Source organism: Tachypleus tridentatus, chromosome 10 (assembly GCF_004210375.1).
Source record: "Tachypleus tridentatus isolate NWPU-2018 chromosome 10, ASM421037v1, whole genome shotgun sequence".
Classification (NCBI taxonomy): domain Eukaryota; kingdom Metazoa; phylum Arthropoda; class Merostomata; order Xiphosura; family Limulidae; genus Tachypleus; species Tachypleus tridentatus.
Window position 1 is genome coordinate 15014458 of NC_134834.1, and position 13875 is coordinate 15028332.

General features: G+C 39.3%; 1 protein-coding gene across 1 annotated transcript in view; it reads left to right on the top strand.

Annotated features, from left to right (window-relative positions):
• The first annotated feature begins 852 nt into the window (after positions 1 to 852).
• The window catches only part of LOC143228770 (uncharacterized), a 128224-nt gene continuing 115201 nt past the window's right edge, over positions 853 to 13875 (top strand). The window contains exon 1 of the mRNA XM_076460107.1: positions 853 to 1058. The gene's annotated coding sequence lies outside the window, so the exon portion shown is untranslated. The remainder of the gene's footprint in view (positions 1059 to 13875) is intronic.

Here is a 13875-nt window from a genome sequence, read left to right on the forward strand (position 1 = left end):
CAACTCTTGGGCTACTCTTTTACCGACGAATAGTGGGATTGACCGTCACATTATAACGCCACCACTGCTGAAGGGCGCGAGCATGTTTGGTGCGACCGGGATTCGAACCCATGACCCTCGGATCACGAGTCGAATGCCTTAACCACCTGGCCGACCTGGTCAGGCCGGACCCATAATAAATAAGCCAGAAGAATTATGTATTATACCTCCAACTAAATAGGAAACTCTTCAGAAAATGCTTCTTTGATTATCTTTCTTCTACTTTAAGTTATCCGTTGGGGTAAAGCCCTGCATGGCCAGGTGAGTCGCGTGCTCGAACCCCGTCGCACCAAACATGCTCGCTCTTTCAGCCGTGGGGACGTTATAAAGTCACGGTTAATCCCACTATTCGTTGGTAAAAGAGTAGCCCAAGAGTTTGCGGTGGGTGGTGATGACTAGCTGCTTTCCCTCTACTCTTACACTGCTAAATTAGGGACGGCTAGCGCAGATAGCCCTCGAGTAGCTTTGCGCGAAGTTCAAAAACAAACAAACAAACAAACCATTGGAGTATCGAGCTGTGTTCTCCGCGTTAATCGAGCCCTGAATTCTAGGGTTAAATCTTGAACATCCATGCAGTATTGGAGTTAAGATGACTACAACTAGGTAAATCTTAATTTCCATAATTTAGAAAAAGAAACTACTCAAACAAATTCTACAAAATGAGCGAACGACCGGTAGTACATATGACAATATCACGAATCCGCTGCAAAGTCTTGCGCGTAGTATTGTAGTGACGTCACATCAGAGGCTCCACCTTTACCATACGTAGTATGAAACGAACGCCCCACGTGTTAATGCCTGCAGAACAAGGTTGTCCTCTTGACTGTGTGTGCGTGCGTGCGTTTGGGCTTGTGGTTTATAATTTTCATGCACTACAACTGATTTTTCTTTTTTGGATCGAACACTGATTGAGAGGGTTTATTGGAATTCATTTATCAGTAATATCTTCCCAGTTCTCTTCGGATATTTTCTATCCATCTAGGAATGAGAACCGCGACGTGGATAGAACAGTATTGAGGGTGAGTGTTTTGATGTCATTGACCTTGTATGGTACTAGTCGCTATCATTTTGTAGTATGGATTAAAAATAATGTAAATAGAGTTTTGGGGCCTAACGAATCTCACTGTTGGGATTAAAGTCGAGCTCTTCACTGGGATGTTCAACCATTAGAAAAAACAAAAGTCTTGAGTCTCTGAGTGAGTTTTCTATCTTTAGCTGTACTTGTTTTTATTAGTAAGATACGGGAACCTGATATTATAGGTGGCTCTGCTTTTTCCATGATAAATTTTTATTAGAATTCTTCTATTTACTTTTTTAAACATAGCATACTAACTTTTCCAGTTGCTTATCTTACTTGAGTAAATGTGGAAGCTCGGAATTCAAAAGACAAGCGCCTTTATTAGTAATAATATCCTATGTATAACGTAGTAAGACATGTGAGTGACTGTATAAACATTGACCATTTCACCGACTGTTATGTTTCGAGCTGTTTAAAACCGTTGTTATTGATGAAGATAGCCCTGACAAACCTAGGCTTACGTTGGTTGATTCAACACTTTGTGTTTTCGTGGTTTTTCTTAAGGTATTTTTGTTACCACGTCCTATTTTTAGGTTTTCTTACGTAGAAATGTAACGCAAACTTTACAAGTTCGAGAAAGTTAAGTGCGTAACACCTGAAATGATAAGTGGTTAGATGACTTTTGAGTACTACCATAGAGGTCATCGAACCCTTTCCCTAACTTAAATCGGCGTAACAGTTGTTCCTGGAGGTAACTTAGAGTATACCTGGTCTGTAGTACAAAAAATAATTGACCAAGTGTTCTTTGGTGACTTTGAGATAATGACCAGTAGCCACCAATCGCAGAGCATGTTTTCAACCCGTGACATGTACCCAGAAATCACTCTTAAATTACCGAAGCAAGTATGTAACTTATGAGGAATTGTCAAGTTCATAACGAAGAACAGCGAATACAGTAATAAAATCTAGAAACACGCAAATGATATGCACGTGAAAGTTCATTATATATTCATAAAACTAATTTTCCGGGACGTTTTCCTTGTTTTCATTACTGCCGTAATTAAATTGTATTAGTAGCAGCAAAACCTGCAATTGGCTAGAAATTCAAGCTATTTGTATAAACGTTATTTAGAATTTACTGAAGGAAATTACTAAGATGTATGATGTATAATTCAGTCGTAAGCTGTACACACACACACACACACACACACACACACATTTTATTTTGTTTTTAATATCGGGTATTCTTGGCTGGAACTGTATACAGCAAGGCCAACTGGTGAGTGAATATTACAATTCTCTGTAATTTTAACCGATAATTTTGCAGTAATGTAAAATATAAGTACTATTTCAACGTGTTTTGTGTGTGTAAGGCAGAATGTTGGGGATAATTCATCAAAGTTTCTTTCGTTCTATTGGCGACATTTCAAGCCATAAACAAACCCGTCAATTAACGACAGTCTTCTGTAAAGACGGAAACAGAATAAAAGACATGTGAGAGAAATAATAAAAATACACGAGATTAAAGCCACGTGAGCATGAGAGTGTAATAAACCTAGCGGGGTGGGGGTGGGGTAAAACTGGTAGGTTTTTGATAGAAATAAATATATGTAAGTCAAATTGTGATTAAGAAAAGATAAAACATAAACACACGTGTCGTACGTACAATTTAAACATTCTTGTGTTAGAATAAATAATTAACGTAACAAAAGTCGAAACGTCAGCTCTTATCGGTACCAATCTTTGTTTTTTTGTTTTTTTTTTCGACTCTAATTCTTTGATTGCCCTGGGTGAAATAATTACGTTAAAACGTTCACTTGAGTCACTAACTTCGTTGAAAGGCCAAGCTAAGGGCTTACCCTGTCTTTAATTGAAACGCTACGTATATTTTCTTGCGGTCCGGCATGGCCAAGTGGGTTAAGGCGTTGGACTCGTAATCGAATCCCCGTCGAACCAAACATGCTCGCCCTTTCAGCCGTGGCGGCGTTGTAATGTTACGGTTAATCCCACTATTCGCTGCTAAAAGAGTAGCTCGAGAGTTGATGACTTGCTTTCTTCCCTCTAGTCTTACGCTGCAAAATTAGGGACGGCTAGCGCAGATAGCCCTCGAGAAGCTTTGCGTGAAATTCCAAAACAAACAAAACGCAAACGAAGTTGGCAGGGGTTTAGTTTAGAGAGAGACAAGTCTGAAGAATTCTCTCCCCAGTAGGGGTGGTCAAGAACCTTGTGGTTCCTCTTCGTACCCTCCCATGAAAGATTATTTAGCTGTGCTTAGAAATTTTGTCTGAATTTAACTTGTTTAAGGTGATGAAGTGTGGTTGGACATTATAAAAATGACGGGTGAGAAAAACAAACGTTTTCTTGCATAAAGATTTTGTTCTGCAGGTTTTTCCCAAAGTTATTCGGAAACTGTCTGCACAAGCTGACCTTAGATTTAAAAGTAGTGGGTGTACAGATGAAAGTCAGATGGTGAACACCATCCTTTGGACCACTCTTTTCTAATGAAGAGTACGATTGGCCGGGCCCGGCATGGCCAAGCATGTTAAGGCGTGCGACTCGTAATCTGAGGGTCGCGGGTTCGCAATCCCGGCGCGCCAAACATGCTCGCCCTTTCAGCCGTGGGAGCGTTATAATGTTACGATAAATCCCACTATTCGTTGGTAAAAGAGGAGCCCAAGAGTTGGCGGTGGGTGGTGATGACTAGCTGCCTTCTCTCAGGTCTTACACTGCTAAATTAGGGACGGCTAGCACAGATAGCCCTCGTGTAGCTTTGTGCGAAATTCAAAAGAAACAAATACGATTGGCCGTCGCATTGTTTCCACTGAGGAAATGGTGGCCATGTTGTCGATCCCATTTTACAAATCTAATCGCGATCCCTAACCACCAGGTCATGCTTGGTCCATATTGAGGTTATTTGAGGCAACAAACCGCTGTGAAGTACTTATATCAAATCTACACAATGGACTTGCTGTGCTCTCCCCGCCACGGGGATCGAAACCTGATTTCTATCGCTGTGCCACCGAGGAGCATTTTATGAAATATCTATTTTTGCTAAATTACACAAGAAACTCAACACAGTTTAATTATAACGTAACGCTGTTAACCATTCTAATTAACCATCGCCCTTCTAATTAATTACCTGAACAACCTTTATTGCATAACACCGGGAATGTAATTATATTTTACGCGTTATTCGTGTCTAATTTCGAATACTAATGTCAGAATAATCTATAGAAAGTTGAATCTGGGACGAATAGCTGGCATGGTCTCAGTACGTGGTGTATGTATCGGTGAGGTATATGGCTGATGTACAAACCGTCAAGGATTTTTATACCCTTAAGAATCATTGTTAATGTTCTACGAAGAAGATTCGTAAAATAGCTGAGTAACAAAATAATCCAGAAACAAATTGTTCCATTCCCAAAAGTAATTTGAACTTTAGTTTTTAAAGTATTTTCTAACAGCGAATTCTAACAGTGCCTCAAGGTTGTTAAAATAACTCGGATCTTGAGAAACAAAAGTGATTCGATAACAAATTATAGAACAGGTTATCAGTGAATATAATCTTGAACATTCGACACCTGCTATGTCTTGGTTGATTTTAATGTTTAACACTATTACTGTGAATATGATTCTTTTCAACAATAATATTATAAAACTGTGTTGTTTTCCATCGCTTCGAGTGTCGTTTCAAGTTAATTTATAATTAATAAATGACGTATAGAAAACTGAATCCGCAAATCAAAACTCTAGAAACGCATATTGTGTTTAATTTTTGATGTTCGGTGTTTCTTGTGACTTGTATTAAAAGCTCAGTAACAAGTGTGAACGGTGTTTATTGTGAAATATAAAGATACTTAAGGGACTATATGTGTTTTGTATAGCCAGGTAGTTAGGACGTTCGGCTCGCAATCTGAGGGTCACGGGTTCGAATCCCCGTCGCACCAAACATACTCGCCCTTTCAGCCGTGAGGGCGTTAAAAAATGTTGGTCAGTCTCGGTATTCGTTGTTAAAAGCGCTGCCCCTGGAGTAGGTGGTGGGTGGTGATGACTAGCTGTCTTCTCTCTAGCCTTACACTGCTAAATTAGGGACGTGAATTTCAAACCAAACTGCCCCACCCCATAATAAAGTTATTATTTATTTCATTAATATAATGGAATCCGACCTACATTTAAGATTTCCTGAGAATTCACGGTTTGAACCGAGACAAAAGACGTCTGACTTTGTTTCCCGCTGGTTCAACGGTAAGTCTACAAATTTACAACGCTAAAATTCAGGTTTCGATTCCCCCTAGGTAGACTCAGCAGATAGTCCGATATGGCTTTGCTATAACACACACATCTGGCGACTTTATATGAGTAATTTTTTTTTCGTTATTTATCGGAATTATACAGGTATTTTGAAAGTTTTAATGCGTGTCAGAGGTCATAGGTAGTGAGTATGTAAGCTCAGAAGATACAAACAATGCAGAAAGTTCTAATAAACAAAACGCTATTAATGTCGTATTGGAGAACATTGGCTACTCTTCTGTAGTTCGAAAGTTTAACATTTTTGTTTGTATTTTGTAATTTCATTTTATTATTTCCTTTGGAATACGTTACAGCGTTTTATTGTGTGTGTTTTTTTGTTTTTTTTTGTCGTTGCTAAGTAACGATTAAATGTTTGTTATAGCGCAAAGATACACGATGCGCTATGTCTACCAAAAAGAATTGGACCCCGATTGTAGCTTTGCGGTTTCGTAAACTTAAGCTGTTCTCCTAGGAAACGACGATTAGCTGAAAATGTTAGAATATTATCTCCATTGTGCTTTACTTATGTGCTTAGTCCACACACTCCCAGTAGCTCAGAGGTAGGTTGCTAAAATTCAGGTTTCGATACCCGTGATGGAAAGAGTACAGACAGCTCATTGTGTGTCTCCGTTTTTAGCATCAACTAATTCACTGCCTGCTACTCCACCTCTCATCCAGCTGCTCAGCGTAGTCCGATAGCTTATAACGCTAAATACCGGGTTTCAATACCCGTGGTTGGCATAGCACAGACAACCTACTCTGCAGATTTGTATTCAACTATAATCACCCAAAATTCACTTCATCTTCCTGTCCATAATCTGTGTCGTGATAACGAAATAGGATCTGTCATTTTTCTGGACTTGTCTTGAAGAATTTGTTGTATCGAGGTACGATACCAGCTGCAGGAAATATTACATACATACTTAGTGATTTGTGCGATTGGGCAGTGGATTCGAGAGTTCATTGATCGCCACAAGTTTGCCGGAAAAAAAAAACATCCACTGTGCTTTCGGACCTTTGAGTGCGTTGTAGGTGTGACAGTGAAGTCTCATAATTCAAGCCAAGAGTTGGCGTTAGTGCTTTTTATTAGTGCTTTTCTTTTTCTCTAGTTTATCAGTTTAAATTTGTGGACTGCCTTGTGCTACCAGCTCTTTGTGTGAAAATTTGAAAACAAACAGGTGTACGTTTCAGTTTCAGTGTGACCACGTGACGATATATGGTTAGTAGTAGTTTAAACTAAAATGTTTGAGGTCAAACTGTTTAATCCTTACTGTAACAACACTTCTTTAAATACAGGACTTCTAGAATAATACGAATACAAAATAAATTAATCATAGATACCAACATATATAAGTCTACCTGTCTTAGGCCTAACTTCAGTTAAGCCTTTATTACTTACGACTTATATTCAATAAAGACGTAAGTTAACACTATAACTTGTGCTTTTTTTTATTATTTTGTTTTGAAGTCAAGCAAAAAGCTAAACAATGAGTTGTCTGTGCTGTACCCCCACGGGATCAAAACCCAGCTTCTAGCATTGTAATTCGAAACATACTGTTGTGCCACCGGGAATCATTTAGTTTGGTTCTAACTAAGCCTCACCGTACTTAATACAATTAATAAATAAACTTGTGTTGTTACTCTACGAGTTAACGTTAGACTTTGTTTTTCAATCACTGACAATCCGTTGAAATATTGTTTATTAACGCCAGGTGGTGAGGGACGCTCGACTCGTAATCTGAGAGTCGCGGGTTTAAATCCCTGTCGCACCAAACACGCTCTCCCTTTCAGCCGTGGGCGCGTTATAAGGTGACGGTCAATCCCACTATTCGTTGGTAAAAGAGTAGCCCAAGAGTTGATGGTGGGTGGTGATGACTAGCTGCCTTCCCTCTAGTCTTACACTGCTAAATTAGGGACGATTAGCGCAGATAGCCCTCGTGTAGCTTTGCGCGAAATTCAAAAACAAACAAACACACATTTAGATAATACAATTTCAACCTTAATATGTAAGCTGTAAAGGTTTAAATTAACGTATGAATGATTCAGAATACGGCATGCTGGGAAGTGTGACTAAGATGTTTACTTTGTAAGCCACTTTTTTATACGGCATTACATAAACATGTACAAGTTGCTGCTGCTACAAATGTTTAAACTTGTGCACGTTACTGGTCATACGACTGTTCTTGTTGATTTGATTTCTGGAATTTTTACGCGAAACTACATAAAGGCTGTTTTCGCATAAGTGCTCTTAACTGATAAACTAGAGGGAAAACAGCTTAGCAACACCACAATACGCCACCTGTTTGACTCGAGTAACGAGATTTGACTGTTACTCTTACAACACAGTCGCAGCTCTGAAGTGCGGAACGCGTTTTTGCGGGTAGCGAGACGCGAACCATAAATCGTAGGATTCACTTCCTCGGCCCCGATATAAGTTATTATTAACATATCGGTTCGTCACGCGGTCATTGGAACTTACACAACTGGCTATGAGACCTGTTTACTTGTATACATATTCATTGGGTACTTTTCTTTCACACGTTACAAGCCCTGTAAAATTAGAACAAAGGAGTTTTATTATTTTACTTTAAGAAAAGCAATTGAGTTTCGTGCACCAATAAATAAATAAACGTAAAGATAAATAATCATGTATAGAGAGAACTAGAGGGAGAAGAGAGCGGATAATACAAACAAGAGAGAAGCGTGAGTTTAACATGAGAGATACCAGAAAAATTTAATCTTTCATAAAGTCATGAAAGATAAGTGTGTTTGTTTGTTTGTTTTTGAATTTTGCACAAAGCTACTCGAGGACTATCTCCGCTAGCCGTCCCTAATTTTGCAGTATAAGACTAGAGGGAAGGCAGCTAGTCATCACCACCCCCTCCCAACTCTTGAGCTACTCTTTTACCAACGAATAGTGGGATTGACCGTAAAATTATAACACCCCCACGACTGAGAGAATGTTTGGTGTGACGGGGATTCGAACCTGCGACCCTCGGGTTACGAGTCGAACGCCTTAACCCACCTGGCCATGCCAGGGCCCGTATGAAGGGATATTAGACTTCTATCACCGGTAACTTCTGGTTTTTGGTTTGGTTTGTTTTGAATTTTGCGCAAAGCAACTCGACGACTATCTCCGCTAGCCGTCCCTAATTTAGCAGTGTAAGACTAGAGAGAAGGCAGCTAGTCATCACCACGAACCGCCAATTCTTGGGCTACTCTTTTACCAACGATTAGTGGGATTGACTGTCACATTATAACGCCCCACGGCTGAAAAGGCGAGCATGTTTGGTGTGATGTGAAGCTGAGGGTCGCGGGTTAGAATAAGCCTTAAGTTCTGATATTACTAAAATATATTTAAGAACTGAAGAGGCTTATTTTATATGGCAAAATATAGGTGATGTTTCAAATCAAAACAGAAGAAAGGTAAGACTTGAATCAGCATAGGAGATGTAGGTTAGCCCTAAATCCACATTCTGATCTAAAATATAAAATACATGTCTTTCAATGGCACGTCTGAAATGCCTGTAACTCTAAAAATTTAGGTTTGATACACGTGTCGGACCAAGCACAATACAGTTTTCTGCGCCTCAACACAAACTAACAAACAAAAATGTTTAATATGTTACATATTCATAGCTGTAAATGTAGTTGCTCGAATTTATGGGACACTAAGTGGAATTAGGTTCCCACTGTTAAAATATATATATTTTTTTCCTCGCTGACAGGGGGGTAACGCTTGGGGTGGGGCTGTCTTCACTGTATTTTTATTTTGCATTTATGGCAGCATTACTGAGGTTATTTTAAACTACTGACCAGAGAGAGGGCAGTTCGCTAGCAGCACCCTACCATCCATACTAAAGGACCGACTCTCACTCTTATAACGCACTAATAGCTTAAGGTGCGGAAGTATTTTGTGGTATCTCACGGGCTCGAATGCGGCTTGCAACTTCTAAAATCCGCAGCCTTACTAGCTGGTCAACCCGAGACCTTACTGACCGACATTGTCAAATATTTTATGCGTCAGTTACTGATAAAGTTGGTTTCGTTTCACGGAAACGGTACTGATAAATCTCAGTTTTGGTATAATTCGCAACTGATTAATAGAATTAACGGTGTTGCACATGTACATTAGGTAGTTATAATCTGAGATATGGTAAAAATACACGAGATTAAAAATCATTTTAAATGTCATAAGCATTAATATTAAATACACCAACGTCAAATCAGAATAGTAATTTGCCTCTAATAATGAAAGGAAATGTTACTGTTTTTGTTTTCTTAGGGCTACGCCACAGTCGATCATCGAACCCTAGATTTTTAGCGTTGTAAACCAGTGGGATACAACGCCATTTGTCTTATACGTATTGCATTAATCGCTAAATATTCTAAATATCATTCTTATTAATTACCCGTTGTTTTCCACTATTGGACGCTTCAGTTGATGACCATAACGTCAAGGGTTCGAGCCTGAACCTGTTGCAAAATGTCATTTCCCACGTAGATTTTTGCTCTCTTCACGATGTCTCATCATACATAGTTACATAGTATAGAAGGCTCGGCATGGCCAGGTGGTTAAGGCACTCGACTCGTATTCCGAGGGTCGCGGGTTCGAATCCCCGTCACGCCAAACATGCTCGCCCTTTCAGTCGTGGGGGCATTATAATGTGATGGTCAATCCCACTATTCATTGGTAAAAGAGTAGCCCAAGAGTTAGCGGTGACTGGCTGCCCTTCTTCTAGTCTTACACTGCTAAATTAGGAATGGTTAGCGTATATAGCCCTCGTGTAGCTTTGAGCACAATTCAAAACAAACCAAACCATAGTACAAGCCACGAATCAAGCTTCCGAAAGCCTGGTATAGCCTGCAGGCCGCCCACTGGGGACTACTGACCTGCAGGATTACGTACGTTCTCTTAGCTACTGAAAACAGGAACTGATTTACTTTGTTTCTATTTAAGATTAATCTAGTCTATTATTCTTTGCATTTATTTTAAACCCTTCTAACCTAATTTCATAAACCTCAGTTGAAAGCCTTTGCCATTTTTTTTATCTCAACTTACCAGACGCAACTGGATATTCTTGGAAAACGAATGTGTAGTGAAACGCCCCCTATGTTTATAACCACCATTCCTCGCTCTCGTTGCCACCTGGTAATGAAACCTGTCAACAGATGCTGATCTGGTGTTTGTAACTACTCGTTACTAATACTTGTTTTGAAAACTTTGTTGTTTTTAAATTGCGCGCAAAGCTACACGAGGGCTGTCTAGGCAACCCGCTCCTAATTTAACAGCGTAAGACTAGAGGAAAGGCAGTTAATTATCACCACCAACCGCCAACTGTTGGGCTACTCTTTTACCAACTAATAGTAGGATTGACCGTCACATTAATCGCCCCCACGGCGAGCATGTTTGGTGTGACGGGGATTTGAACCTGCGACCAGTCGAGCACACCAACCACCTGGTCATGCCGGACCGAAAACTCACTTAACAAGTCTGTTCTTCTGAAGTTTACTTTGAAAATGCCACTTAACAAGTTTAGCGTTTTTCGTAATCTAGCCCTCGGTTGACTCACCAGATAGCCCGATGTGGTTTTGCTTTCAGAAAACAGACACGCACAAATACTGTATCAGAGCGTAAACTATCGAACTTTGTTAATAAAGAAAGCGAAGTCCTAACAGTATACGTAAGAGTAACAATGGTTAACTGTAAAGAAATTCTTGTTTATAATTTATTGTCTAAAGCTTTGGCGGTAACATTAAGAACTAATTTACTTCGATTTCGAAATTATTCAAAAACTACCTTGAAAACAAGCATCCTAATGATAGTTTCGAAATAGAATTATTCAGCTCGTCAAATAAAAATACAAAGAGTTATTACTGAGTATAATTATTTTAAAAGGACAAGGAAATTAGTTATATGGAACTTTCATTTCCCGTAGGGACCAGTAAACGAATGCTGTATTTAAATATGCAATAAGCCAAACACTATTGTCTTGTTACAGATGTAATTTACTGTAATCGCGGTTCGCCAGTAGAAGGCGTTCACATCGTAACAAAAGCAATAAAAGACTGGGTTACAGCAGATGGAAGGTTTTAAAGCCTGATTAGAATAATTCAACAAGGTTAAGAAAAGGTTAATTATTTGTGCTCTGAAATCCAGTTATCTTTTAATACAAAGAGTGATTTCATTTGAATGTCGCGTAGAGCTGCTCGAGGGCTATCTGCGCTAGCCGTCCCTAATTTAGTAGTGTAAGACTATAGGGAAGGCAGCTAGCCATCACCACCCACCGCCAACTCTTGGGCTACTCTTTTACCAACTAATAGTGGGATTGAGCGTAACATTATAACGCCCCCACGGTTGAAAGGACGAGCATGTTTGGGAATAAAGAGTGAAGTACTTAAGATATAAATTGTTTAATTTAGTAAGTTAACTGTTTTTTTCTCTCTCTCATGAAACTTGTCACAACGACAGAACATTGTCTGGCGCACAAAATTTACGTGTAGAATCTGTCGATTGGTAAATAATTAATGATATATTCTCCTTGTGTTTACATTTGAGGGACAATGACGCTAAAACAAGGTATCGATTCCCTATCTTGGCAAACTATCGGTTAACAGTTGTGTATACCAGCAAACTTTTTCTTGTTTTTTTTTACTTTCTCTTTTTGTCGTTGGTCGTTCTTTCCTCCTGTTTTTGTATTTAAAAAATATAATAATCGTTTTTTACAGTTTTACTTCAGCGAGCCTGCATCCAGGGGTAAAACGTTTGGTGAAAAAGTGAAAAAAAAAATAATCTCGAACGCAGGTTGTGATGAGCCTTTCAAGGTCAGATTTGTTCGTGAGCCACGTGCTCGCGTGAGATGATCCTTTGTATAGTTGTCAAGATCAAACAGCACTCTTCCACGTGGCGCGCGACTTCTTTGGATGATTTTTTGCTGTTGTTATTGTTAACTGCAACGGCCGGGAGTCTTAAATGGCTTTGGTGTGTAAATATAAAGTTATTCTGTCCAGATATTGGTTCCAGTGTCAATGTTTGCAGGTGAAAAGTGCCGACCGACAAACGGAGTCAGAATTTTCAGCTGTTCCACCTTTGTGTCCTGTGTCGAAGTTCCACTCCTTGCAAGTTTGAACAGCTTCTGTCACTTTGTGTTGTTTTGTGCTGTGGGGTTAGAGATAACATGCCCAAATTGTATCCTAAGTCTTTGCCCAAATTGTATCCTTAGTCTTTTACTGTCATCTTGTGAAACTGTTAAATAATGGTGTCGTGAGACACATTAGGACAGTGTTGGATTGTAGAATAAACAGCGTTTACTTCTGTTTGGTTGTGTCGAATTTGACCACTTCTCATGTGATTAATATGACAATTTGCCCAAATTTTATTTGGGGATTATTACATAACAGAACGTTTTGGGACGATTCTAAATTGACTTAAGAAAACACTTAAAGCTAGTCATTATTATTCATCCACTTATGAAGCTTGTCTTCAAACTCGATTAGAGCCCGACATGGCCAAGCGTGATAAGGCGTTCGACTCGTAATCCGAGGGTCGCGGGTTCGAATCCCCGTCGTGCCAAACATTCTCGCCCTTTCAGCTGTGTGGGCGTTATAATGTTACGGTCAATCCCCGCTATTCGTTGGTAAAAGAGTAGCCCAAGAGTTGGCGGTGGGTGGTGATGACTAGCTGCCTTCCCTCTAGTCTTACACTGCTAAAATAGGGACGGCTAGCGCAGATAGCTCTCGAGTAGCTTTGCGCGAAATTAAAAACAAACGAACATTAAACTCATTTAAATTTACGGCCTATCTGAAGAACATCTGAAGACAGTACATTCTAATAGCCGACCACCCTGTTAGAAAAATAAAACTGCCTTAGTTGAAGATAACGCCTACCCTGCCAATACTTAAACCTGTGTCACCTGGTCCTACTATCTTTATTGGTAAGTATGAAAGAAATACGATACATTAACACTATCAAATCACTTTACAATCTTAAATACTTCAATCGGATCCCCCAAAACAGTTTAAACAATTTTAACCTTTCCTCACGTGCCAACCCTCTCCATCCCAGGTGCCATTCTAGTAACCCTTCTCTGAACTCTTTCCAACAATCCAATGTCTTTCCTTAAGTAAGGAGTCCAACACTGAACACAGTATTCCAAATGTGGCCTGACCAGTGACCTGTACAATGAAATTATAACATCTTTAGACTTATATTCAATATCTATGTGTGTATATAACTTAACATCCTCTTTTTGTCTAATTGAGGATTACGGTGTTACCCACTTGATTTATTGAATGTGGTAATTATCTACTGCTTATTTGAAGAATATGACGTTTACCATTCACTGTTCGACTTGGACAATTAACGAATTTTATTCTCGCTCTAGGACATTACAGAAAATAGAAGATTAATCTACCTTCAACAAGCGAGAAACTAGAAATTTCGTAGAGAGAAAGATACGGGATCTAAAACGAAATATTTATTTTAAATAAGTTAACAAGAAGCGAAAGCTTCAAACACTGGTTTACAA